The following is a 12273-nucleotide window of genomic DNA, read 5'->3' as shown; positions in this document are numbered from 1 at the left end:
ACCGAACCCATGATGGGCTTAATTAAAAGGTATTCTTCGAACCTACGATGGGCTTAATTAAACTTTTTGTGTCCACAAGGCAAAAAAAGTTTTTTCCTCACACTCTTTTTGCCATGTGGGCACTAAGAAAGTCTTTTTAGCAAGCCCATTATGAGTTCGGCCAGGTGGTGTGGGACGGGGTCAGACATATCCGAACGAACCATTTCTGAAAAATCTCTCATGTTATTCGATTCCGTGTACCTCAGATCCCATTTCCGTTCATTAACCAACAGGCCAACGGGTGAAAAGAGTTAATATATATATATATGTATACATCGAGTTAATATATATATATATGTCAGATTGATTAAGTGATCAATTCACCTCCGCTCCTCGGTATTGCAAGGAATTATTTCCGATTTTTTTCTTAATGTAGCAGATTTCAAAATGATTCAAAGAATAAGTGCTTTCTAAAGTGTTTTCAAATTAATTATTAAAGAAACTTTGAAAACGTTGTACATAATTTGATCAAGGATGGAAGAATCTCAAATTTAGAAATTAAAAATAATATATTTTCATGTATAATACGCTTTCAGACTATATTATGTATTTATTCGCGGCATGATTGCGCTGCGTATTTGCTAATATAATACATTATTATATAAAAAGTACAATTTTTTTTTCATAAGTCGAAAATTATTAATTAATTAATTAATTAATTGTGGCATTCTTAATCATCTGGATATAAATCTTTCATGGGAACAAATGAAAATGATATATAATGACGTTGAAACTGTTTGCTGTTTCGATATTGCGTGCTAGTTCCATGCAAACGATCGAAAATCCCTGTCATACCGTAATTCTGCTTGAGTCTGTAAGAAAAAAAAATTATGAAAGTAGTAAATTAGAAAATATTCGGAGAATGAAGCACGGCACTCACTTTAAATGATGAAAGTTGTGCATTTCACACGACGAAATGAAAGGAAAATGATAACCAGAATGGTCATTTATAGTTGATAAAACGGCAATGATGTACCATAATTGGTGACTTATGTAATGAGATCCCATAAGAAGAGGACCCATAGAAAGTGGAATCAAATTTGATAAAACATGTTCGACTGGATGGCAATACATAGCTGATATAGCAATTGGTGTAGTCCATTCGTGGTGTCGCTTATGAATATATTTATATAGCTTTGGTTGATGCAATAACCTATAAAATTCCAAATAAATAAATAAATAAATAATATTATTATGAAAAGCCATAGAGCTTAATATTATTAAGATTATGACATATGCCAGCCTAGGATTATTGTTGTTCTACAATAATAATTGTAAAGTGGTATCACAATGATCTACTACTGTACTACTCTATTGGTAAATCTTTATATGACAATAAAATTCTTAAAGCTTTATCAATTAATCCCTATTTTTAAGACATATACTGATAATATTTATTGCCGCCATGCAATTCCGAGAACTAACAAATTAATTACTATAAAACTACAAATAAATATTGAAGAATTATTGCAAAATGAATGTTAGATTGTGAAAAATCTCCATAAAGAACTTTAGAAATCCTTAAATTAGCTGAGGTGATGAAGGCTTCAGGCTGATGCTAAGGAGATCTGTGATTCGTGAGGTTTCTAAACCCACACTGTACAAGTCCGTGTTTAGAAACCTTAGGAATTTTTTATGGTCGGATATCAGGCAGAGAACGGATTTTCGTATAAGATAAATAAGCTATAGATTAGTCTCATTCTATTTTAATACGGTTTATACATATTGTCTGTTATTATTTGGTATAGGAGGAACGGCCTCCTGTATATTGCAGCATAAGGTAGAACAAGACTAAATTCGGCTCTGGTCATCACCCATCCCTCATCACCCAACCACTACCATTGTGCTATAATAAGCACGAGGCAAATATCTTCTCAGTTCTCACGGGAAAAATGAGTTAACATCCAGTAATTTCAATATTATTTGAGAACACTTTTTAACATTACTATATATATATAATTTTCCTACTACCACTATATTCCTATGGAAATTTTTATAGGAAGAACCTTCGTATAAAAATTTGCCTCTAATTTGATGTTAGACACGCGAAGAAAACTCAGGAAATACCACGCAGACATCCTGTTACTTAGCCCGAATCCGAGTCTAACTACGGTACCAATATTCAGTGGATTTATCCAATTGGTCCACCAGTAGCCAAGTGATGGCCGGATGGCCGTCAATGCGACAGCTTATTGCTATATGCGGAGCCGGAATCACATCTGTACGAGTCGAATAACTGCAGAAATTATTCACGGTGGTCCGTTCGGATATGTCGGACCCCGCCCTTCATCAACCAGTCGCCTATTGTGGCCTGGCAGAATCCGTAATGGACTTACTAAAAAGGCTCTCTTAGTGCCATCAGAGCAGAAAGGGTTTTTAACAAAAACTAGTGGCCAAGTGGATAAAATCACTGAACACTGATAGTTGGTTCATTATGTTGTGGTGTAGTAAGCAATGCAAAATAGTACCGTACATTTATTAGTTCACAGATACTGAACACTTTGATATTTAACATGTACGGGGATGATCCATTTACGTGTATCCGTTAGCGCTTCACCAGAGCAACACTATTTTGGAAAGCGCTACATCTAAAATATAACTGTATTTATGCGATTCTTACCAATGTGAATAAAAAAATCCAATTTCATAAATCGCTGTAAATATCAAAATTTCAAATGCAATCCATTGCAATGGTGGCAATGTGATCCAATTGTTGGTGTTTCTCCATTTTAACACTTTATAACCAACAACGTTAAATGGAATACCAACAAAAATTTGATTAAATAGGACTTGCTATATGATACGGTAAACTCTCGATAATTTCACCTGGAAAAGGAAAAGAAATGTTACATTTAGTTAAATTTTATTACGAAGAAGAAATTAAATATGTTAATAACTGTAATGTAAATAATAAATTTAAGTTCAACGTAATGAAAACTACAGAAAATTAATTTTATAAAGTAGTTAATTAGCATAACTGTAATCAATTTACTGGATAATTTGAGGAATCCTGTACTCTGTAGCGAGTCAAAATAGCAGGTTTTCCTGTTACGTCTAGGAATGTGTAGAAGATGCCCAACGTCCAATAAAGTGCGGTTGTTAAAATAAATGTACCTATATAATATTCGAAATTAAATAAATTACCTAAAGTAAAAAAAAACTAGCAATAGTTACCTACCCCAGACTATAAGGTTATATTCGTCTTCACTATAATTAAAGATTCGTTCCCACTTTTCTTGACAAAGGTTTTGGAAATTATTTAAATAATAAAGCATATTCGTAGAGAAAACTGTTTAAAAATAAACAAAAACAGAAAGGAAAGATAATGTAAACGCATTAAAATTGATTGTATTTTTAAAATGCAAAGATGATCCAAAACTTAGGCACAATTCAAATTCATGTCACAGCGAATTTTCACTCTAAACATACGCGATTTTCACAGAAGTACTAAGAACAATTTTTAAGTACAAACATTTTATCCACAATTTACTTACAATTTCTGACACCAACCAGTGGCGTGCCGTGACATTTGATGATAGGGAAGCTGTGTTTCTGTAAGAAGCCGACTTTCAGGGGCAATCAGTTAATTGCGCGTCAGTGATGGTCTAGGGTCCATTCGTACGTGCGAATGACAAAAATAAACAATTTATGTACTTTAATTCTAAAATACAAATAATACATACATAATACAATTATAGAAAAACTTGTTTCTTTTTTTATTTTCTATAAATTAACTCTATTCGGCGATGTTTTCCCGCAAAGTCGTTAATTACTTTATCATAAAAGTCACTCGTCGTTGATTCCATCAACGTATTTAAAAGTTCTTTTTCTATAGAAAGCAACGCTAGCGACGACAATCTTTCCTCCGACCGAGTGTTCCTGGCGAATGTACGAATTCGCTTCATTGTTGAAAAACTACGCTCAACAGACGCACTGGTAGATGGTATTGTAAAAATTAATGATATTAAACCATATAATTCTATTAGTACGTCTTTGTTTAGGTCATCATTAATTATAATATTTTTTATGTCTAAGAGTGACTTGCCAATATAGTCCGGACACGAATATAAATATTGCAATTCACTACGTAATTTACATAAATTAAAAAATTCTCCATAAAATTTACGCAAAGCATTAAAACTCTCTTCGGGAAATTGTTTTTCATAATATTTAAAATTATTAAAATCTAAAAGTGATAAAAATTCTAGAGATTTTATGTCGGCAAATCTGTCAATACAATTTTGTATCAATGTATCCATTATTTCATAAAACAGACGTCTATATAAATCCTTTTTAGACTCAATATCAGTATGTCTCATTCCTCTTTTTGGTTGAATTTCTAAAAAAGTTTCATCTTTTTTCAAAGCGTCCCAAATCAAATCAAAATCATTTCTTTTCTGTCGTAAAAAATCAATAAAGTGATTTATTCTAGTAATACAATATGCTATATTAAAATTTTTTTTTTGTAATATATCAAAAAGGATATCTGAATGTGCAAATATTTGATGAAAAACTAGTAATAAAAAGTGAAAATCAAAATCTATTAAATAATGGTATAATCCTCTTGCGGCAATTGTAGTATCAGAATCCCATTGTTCTGGACTTTCAACCATATTCAACAACAAAAGTTTTAATTCTTCTTTATACTCCATAACGCAGTTTACAATCCTGCTATTGTAATTCCATCTAATAGGTGTGGCTGAAGGAAAACGCTTATTGACTTCTAGATCTAAGGCGTGAGATCTTTTAGAAGATTTAGAAAAAAATGAAGAAAATCCTGTCATAGTTTGAAAAAATATTTTACATTCTTTTATATATCCAACAGATTGAGAGAAAACTAGGTTCAATCTGTGAGCATAACAGTGTACGAAAATAGCATGTTTGGATATTTCTTTAATTTTAGCTCGGACACCATTACGTTGTCCGGCCGTTACGGCAGCACCGTCGTATGTTTGTGCCACTAATTTTTTAGTGCATCGAAATTCGTCTAAGTAACTCTTAATGTGAGTGAATAACGAATTTGCGTCTCTGTTCTCACTCGCATCAGTAAAGCCCACAAATCTTTCTTCGACGTTACCGTTTTCTTTCACGTAACGAAATACAGTCGACATCTGGGCTCTGTGGCTAATGTCCGTCGTTTCGTCTACAATTATAGCAACAAATTTTGCGTTTTCAATTTCTTTTTTAATTTCTTGCAATAAAACGTTTCCTAACGAATTAACGAGCTCATTTTGAATTTTGTTCGATAAGCCAGTAAAAACTGTAGACTTCTCTAAATGCATTTTTAATTGATTATCTGACGTACTTAATAAAGAAACGAGTTCAATATAATTACCTCTGTTATTAGATTCAATACATTCCCTATGCCCTCTAAATGCCAATTCTTGCTTTGCTAAAAAGCATGTAATATCTATTAATTTAGATACAATATATCTATTAGCCGTAACTATCTTGTTATAATTTTCAATATTAATTTTATATTGTTTACTAATGTTAAATTCTATTCTATTTTGATTTCCAAATTGCTTCAATTTTACGAAAGAATCGATGTGACATTTACGATATTCGTGTCTTTTTCTAGCTTTACTCAAATTATTTAAATCGTCGAAGCCATTCTTATTCCACACACTAATTTCATTTGAAAATAATAGGCAAGGCCAACAAAACAATTTTTGCATTTTTATGCATCCACAAAGCCAGTTTGTCTTGATAAATTTTATCGTGAAAATGTCGAACAAATTTTTTTGTCGAAGTACTTATATTTAATTTAGGCGTTGGCTTCTTTATTGGCTTCTTTTTCATTATATTGTCTTGAGCCAAAACTTTTTTAAAGTAAATTTTCAATATCACAATTACAGTTTAAATCGCTAGCCACGATATAAGGGCTAAAATTAAAAATAAAATTATTAAAACTTACTTGGTAAAATAAAATTTGTAATGGATATACAATTATACATACCTGGTACAAAATATTCAATTGTATGAATATACTTTTGCGAAGAAACGTATATAAAAATAACATAAAATATTGTTTATTTTTAAATATTTAAACAATCCACTGAGTTAAAATTGCTCCCTGCGAGTGGCTCACGAATGGAAACAGAGACGATTTTGGTAGGTGTACAGTGAATGCATGCATGACAAATCCCGAGGGTGCCGATACCGGTCAATGTCAAATGCCTCTTTTGTCGCATCACTAGTATATCTCAAAGGACGCGACAGGGCCGTTGTAAATTTTAAACGTTTCTCACCATAGATGTAAATATGTTAAACTTAATAGTCATTTGTTTTCTAACTACTGCAATTCGTTTTAGTACCAGGTGTACACGGAAATCAGTTCCCCACTGTACTGAGCTAGTAATTGCTTCGGTTAAGCTTTTGTTTAAGTCAGCAGGGTTTTACTTATGTCACCATTCCCTAATCTCTTAATTATTTAACTACTTCTTAGTAGAAATAACTCGAAACCAGTTACTTTGTACTCGAATATCTGTAGTCTTGGGAAAAAAGTGGAAAGAAATTTTTATGACAACCGATACTTAGATCGTACATTTAAGGAAAATAAATTCTAGAGCTTTTTTTGTACCATTGTACGTCTCATTCATTAAATTTGGTTGTAAATAATGATGCCAAAGTAACAGTTAATTTTTTAACATTATACAAGAATTGTACACGTTTTTTCTGCATTCCCTTACAGATGGGACATACTATAATCGTAATATCACCGGTTTAACATTGAAACCCGTAAGTAATATAAGATGGGAGAGCGGAATAAATATATCAAATATTTTAATGGATTTTTTTAAACTCCCGTCAACAGTTCAGTGGCGTGCCGTCATTGGAAGCGATGGAAGCGCCGATTCCACCTTCCAATGACTTTCCCTTGAATTTTATAAAATATAAATTTTCATATTTTAACGTACTTTGAATTAATTAAAATTAATATTTTATTATAACTGCATTATGTATCTTTTACAAATTTCTATACTACATGTGAAAAAAACGATAAGATTGCTATTGTATATTCGAATAATTCGGTGGCGGAAGGAGTGTCGAAACCGGGTCAGTCTCCAATCAGCCAGATTATATAGGCATTAGCACATGCGGTTTACAGTGCACCAACCTCACCCGGTTTAGCTCACCCGGCTAAACAGGGTAAGCGACACACTCGTAAAGAGTACAGCTTTATATCCCGGAGCGGTTGTGGGCTGTTAGCCACCTGCCTGTCAACTTCCAAGCAGCCAGATTATAGGCATTGGCGCATGCGCTTTACAGAGCACCAACGTCACCCGGTTTAGCTGGTGGATGCTTCACACATAAAGCTTCTAACTTTATATCCCGGACCGGTTGTGGGCTGTTTAGCTGCCTGCCCGCTAGATATTCGGCCGCTCTCGCGCGATTACGTGAATCACGAGTAGACTAGATCAACGGCGGGCAACCCCGGCCCGCGGGCCAGCTACGGCTCGCGAAAAGTTTCTATCCGGCCCGCGAGATCTTTAATAGATTATTAAATTGGAAAAATAACTAATTAATAGTTAATTTTCCAATTCTTTGTAATTTTCGAAAACGATAAGAGAAATAAATGTAGTAATAAACTTTTTATTTATTTATTTCATATTTTCAGACTAAAAAAATTACGAGTCACAAAAAGGCGTCAATTAACTACTACGGCCCGCGGAAAAACGTAAAATTTATTCTGGCCCGTGTTATAAAAAAAGTTGCCCACCCTAGACTAGATTTATAACTTAACCCAACCGATAGGAGTTTACTGGCATGTTTTTATGATAGTTCTGTATAGTTGACGGGCAGTGGCGTGCCGTGACATTTGATGACAGGGAAGCTGTGTTTCTGTAAGAAGCCGACTTCCAGGGGCAATCAGTTAATTGCGCGTCAGTGATGGTCTAGGGCAGTGGTTCTTAACCTTTTTATACTCGCCGCCCACCAAATATTTCATAATTTTTTTGTGACCCCCATTTTTTAATAATAATTTATATTTGATAATTTGATAATTTATCTATAATAAATTGATTTTTTTATTATTGCTTTATTTTTTATATAATAAATGTAAATCATAATTTTATTATTTCATTATCTATTTAAATAACATTCAAACTTCACAATTAATTAAATTCTTCGTATTTATATTGAATTTATACACTTTATATTCAGCATCATCTTCTTTATCTCTGTTATCTTTTCATATGAGAGAAAGGGATTTACATGAAAATTCTTCGAAGCAAGAAGATATCAGGATGAGGTTTTTCAGAAAGTTTAAATATAAAAAATGATAAAAATTGTTACTATTGAATTGTTACAATCCTATTTATCTGGCGATTTCTTTATCTTTCTTTATTTCCCTCGAGAATGAACGATTTTTATCACAGTTAAGTTGCTTTCAGCATTCTTTCGCTTTCATCTGAAGTAAAACAGAAGAGCAAAATGTCTTCTGACAAGCTACAACTCGAACTGGTTTAAAGATAAATCTCAGAATATCTGAAAATTCCTTATATATTAATTAATTACAAACGGATCTATAAATTCTTAAATAAATTATTTTAATAAATTCAAGTGTCATTTTCTGTCCGTCCGCCTGTCTTTCGTCTCTCGAGAATGAAGTTAGTAGATGAAACAGGATACAAGATCTTGAAACTTTAGGGGCAAGAAGTCCATATTAAGTATATATGAATTTCTAGTCTGAGACGAAAGTCACCTTATTTCAATTGAAATATTTTCCCTGCAGAGTTACATGACCACCACGACTCTGATGCTGAGAGGAAAAGTATAATGTACAGGGCAAACCACTACTAATTTTAGGTGGAGAGCATATATTTTAAAATAAAGAAATTAAAAATATAATTGAAATTGCAGCCTGGCATTGTGACGATGTCACAATAAATAGTTGCTCGTTTATGAAATTGTATTGTTTTCGTTGTTAATAATGTAGTGATTACTTCAAACGCAATTAAATTTCATCATAAAATATAAAAGAAGTTTTAAAGACGATTTTTTATTAATATATATGCACTAAAAGGTAAAAAATCAGATTTTACATTATTCTTTGTATTATTCGACCAGAAATAAACGCTTGGGGCTTATATTTACAAATATTGTCAGTTATCCTTTCTGAGAATTGTTATGGGCTTACCACGAGCGTTCCGATTGTTGATCGCAAAAAAACATTTCTTTAAATTTTTCTTATTTTCTACTTATTTTTACATATGGAACACTGAATTATCAAAACTCTGCTTGGTTTAGCGTTTAATTGGAAAGAGGATGAAAATTAAGTTAGAAGATATCTGGACAGACAGACAAAGTTAATAAAAAGAGTATAATAAAAGGAATTGCACTTAGTAAAGAAGTTAGAAATTTCATCAATGGAATAATATTAAAAAAACGTAGAAAATAATGTATCATTAAAAACAGGGCGCCCATACATAGGGGCACTTGAAACACGTGCACCACCTTTCCTTATCCCATAAACAACAGAAACTTCGCGACTTCTAGCCTATTCTGCAAATATAAAAGAAACTAATAATCGATATTTGTCCATCGTTTAATGCAACTTTGTCGTACGTTGACCAAAACCTCATTCCTTGTTTCAAAGGTCTTTCCACGAGTACAATCAGAGTCACCTTCACCTCACGCTCCTTATTTCTCAATCTGATAAACGCGGAGGATTAAATTTGCATATTCAACTATCGATTACGTTCTTACAGTAAACGAGATAATAGAAAAGACAATGTAGCGCTCTTCAGAATAGTGCCATCCTTGCAAATCGCCAGTGAATAAGTCTTAAAAACCCGTCCCACAAATATTAAATAAAAATAACCCTTCAGTATATGTGAAACGTACAATTTTTCGTTGGAAACATTGTCATTATCAAATCTTCTAAATTTCAAACACTGAAACTTGTGCATGGCCCTCCTTATTATCTGTAGTCTAATTCTTAATTTAAGATACTTCGATTTAGCGCCACAAACGATTTAGCTCTAGTTTCATACACAAACAAATGGAGACGCTAAATCGAAGTTCGATCGTGTTTAGTTTGAAAACTAAAATAACGAGTTGTGCCATTTTCCCCCGATATTATGAATTTACATTTAGTTTTATATTTTCACATAGAAAATGAATTATATTAAAATTCAATCGGCTGATAGGAAGAGAGAAATTATTCACATTTTAATATTCATTTTACCCTCGATATGCGACAATAATCAATGTCAACACATCGCTAGTTAAGTAATTAACTATAACAGGAGAATATTTAATTGTAATTTACAGTTTAAAATTGATTTAAAGAGAATATTCATTATTTAAAATACAATAGAAATCTTTACGTCATCAGGCGTTATTGTGGAATAAGAATATTGATTATTTGTTGCCTGCAGGAGTTGAAACTGTTTACACATCCGTGATTCACTTGGATTTTGTAATTACAAAATGCAAGATAAGAAATTAAATTTTCTATAAAATTATGCGATTGAAACAATTGTTTGACTCCTTGTCATTTTCTAAAACGGGAAATTGTGAATTTCTCCTTATCTTGTTCGACTTTTTTCCGCCGTCCTACTCGCGTCAAAATCATGATCCAACGTAAATTTTGTCATCATTATCCGAGAAGATCAATAACTAAATGTCAATTTGTTATACATCAATTAATAGCAGTAACTTCGTACGATTCAGTTAGTATAATAGTAATCATTACCAGTAATAACACGCTAATAATTAGTAGAAGGAGGGTGATGATAATATTAAATTCGAAAACAATGGAATGAAGTTTTGAACTGCATATTCATGAAGTGCATGAATTAAAATGTTGATTTTTCGATCTTAATCCATTGTTTTAGATTTAAAACCACGATAGATCAGTCAAGTAGGGTACTTGAAAAGTTTTCATTGCATGTTACAAGGACACGAAGAACAGATCTGTAATATCTCTATGATATCATCACATCTCTCTCCGATGAAATGTTCCCTTAGAACACTTTCATTTTAATATATTCTGTATACTTTGGGTTCGATGGAATGGTCTCACTACACGACCAGGGACCCCAAATGGGACCAAAAACCTTTTCATGATTCGAGTATCGATAAAATCGATCGATTATCGACTATCTACTCTTTATCGACTATCTACTCTCGACTATCTATCGACTATCTAGATCGACTATCTACTCTTTATCTCGATTTTATCGATCGATCGATCGATAAAATCGAGATAAAGAGTAGGCACTGACGTTTCTGTGTGAGTTAACTGGGTTGTGATTAAATAAAAATATAAATATGCGTGTGTAAAACAGATATAAAACTAAACAGCAACGATTGCTCACTTCCTGGCAACTCTTAAAATTTTGTCAACGCCATCTGTTTTCATATTTTGTTAAAATACTTTTTATATTTGTATCTATTATAAAACATCAAAAAGCTTAATTTGGAGAGTAGGGATGAGTTTTATAAAAACAATTGTACATGCTAATAACGAGTAAAATCGTCATTATGTCCGACCCTACCGAAGATACACAGGATCCCTATTATCACACCATTCCTCGACCTTTAACCCACCAAAATTTAGTAATATCGATGGCCTTAAAAAATTGAAAAATTTCAGAAATTTTCGACATAAGGCACAGGAATTATTAAGTTTCAAAGTGGGTGAAGAAAATTGTTTTACCCAAATTGAAGCTTAATAAGTGCACATTAGCGCAAAATAAAAGCCCAAGTTGGGACAAAATAAGAAATTTCGGTTTAGTAGTATTAATATATCAATATATTTTTTATGAACATGTCGTAGTTTTCAATATTTCTGTTGAAAATTCCTCATTAGTATTTCCCTCCTGTATTTGTAAATCTATAAAAATACAATTATTACCCAATTAAAATTATAAAAATACATCTTTCGGTGCAAAAGTGGCACTATTAGTTTGCGTGTGCTTGCATATGGGCGCCATATTTATAAATGCGCCACACTTTGCGCCGAATATAATTCTATACTTCAAAATTGAATTCTGTTGGTGAATTTGTAAAAATTAAAAAAAAAAAAAAAAAAAAATAACAATTGAATACAATTGCTCCTTTCAGAAAATTGTAAAGAATTAAACAATTTTTTCAATTTACAGAAACTTTAATTTACCCTTCAGCATTTTGTAATTACAAAATCCAAGTGAATCACGGATGTGTAAACAGTTTCAACTCCTGCAGGCAACAAATAATCAATATTCTTATTCCACAATAACGCCT

General features: G+C 32.3%; 1 long non-coding RNA gene across 2 annotated transcripts; it reads right to left on the bottom strand.

Moving 5' to 3' along the window:
• Window positions 1-638: 638 nt before the first annotated feature.
• LOC136983840 (uncharacterized) lies at window positions 639-3487 on the bottom strand. 2 transcript variants are annotated; one of them, XR_010882106.1, is made up of 5 exons: window positions 3218-3487; window positions 3018-3153; window positions 2660-2865; window positions 920-1192; window positions 639-851 (listed from the first exon to the last, which is right to left on the bottom strand). It is a non-coding gene; the product is annotated as an uncharacterized lncRNA (long non-coding RNA). The 2 variants fall into 2 exon arrangements; XR_010882111.1 differs by having other exon boundaries at window positions 3032-3153.
• Between the last annotated feature and the right edge of the window lie 8786 nt (window positions 3488-12273).

This window comes from Centruroides vittatus, unplaced genomic scaffold, assembly GCF_030686945.1.
Source record: "Centruroides vittatus isolate TY-2023 unplaced genomic scaffold, ASM3068694v2 contig_120, whole genome shotgun sequence".
NCBI lineage: Eukaryota > Metazoa > Arthropoda > Arachnida > Scorpiones > Buthidae > Centruroides > Centruroides vittatus.
The sequence above is the reverse complement of the archived record's forward strand: the minus strand, read 5'-3'. Positions and strand labels throughout refer to the sequence as shown.